Genomic DNA, 467 nt, shown 5'->3' on the forward strand with positions numbered 1-467 from the left:
TGTGTATGTGTATGTGCGAATGTAATGCCACCAAGTAAAATATGAAACATATGAAAAAGTCTGACTACACTTTTATTTTACATGAAACCTGAATGTATGCATTATGTGTGTAATGTTTTATTAATCCACATTATTGCAACAAATGCATGCAAGCCACACTTTATCAACCAAATGAGAAGTGAGACAACTTTGATATGAACACATACATACATACTTGTGTTCAGTGTAAATGTGACATCGCAGGAGCACACAGGCACATCGACTTTTTGAATAAGATTCAGTCACTTCGGAATCCGCAATTGAGAATGTTCTCAAATTGAATCAGAACTTCTACTCCAGCAAAAACTCAGCCATTCCGAGCATTAGAATCGTAGAAATTCTGTTGTCAATCTGTTTTCTGGGCTCTCAAACATAATCTACATGAAAAAGAAAGTTTGTTTGTGTAATCGCTTCTTAAAATGAATACG

Source organism: Sitodiplosis mosellana, unplaced genomic scaffold, assembly GCF_009176505.1.
Source record: "Sitodiplosis mosellana isolate CC-2019 unplaced genomic scaffold, AAFC_SMos_1.0 Smas_scaffold_52, whole genome shotgun sequence".
Classification (NCBI taxonomy): Eukaryota; Metazoa; Arthropoda; class Insecta; order Diptera; family Cecidomyiidae; genus Sitodiplosis; species Sitodiplosis mosellana.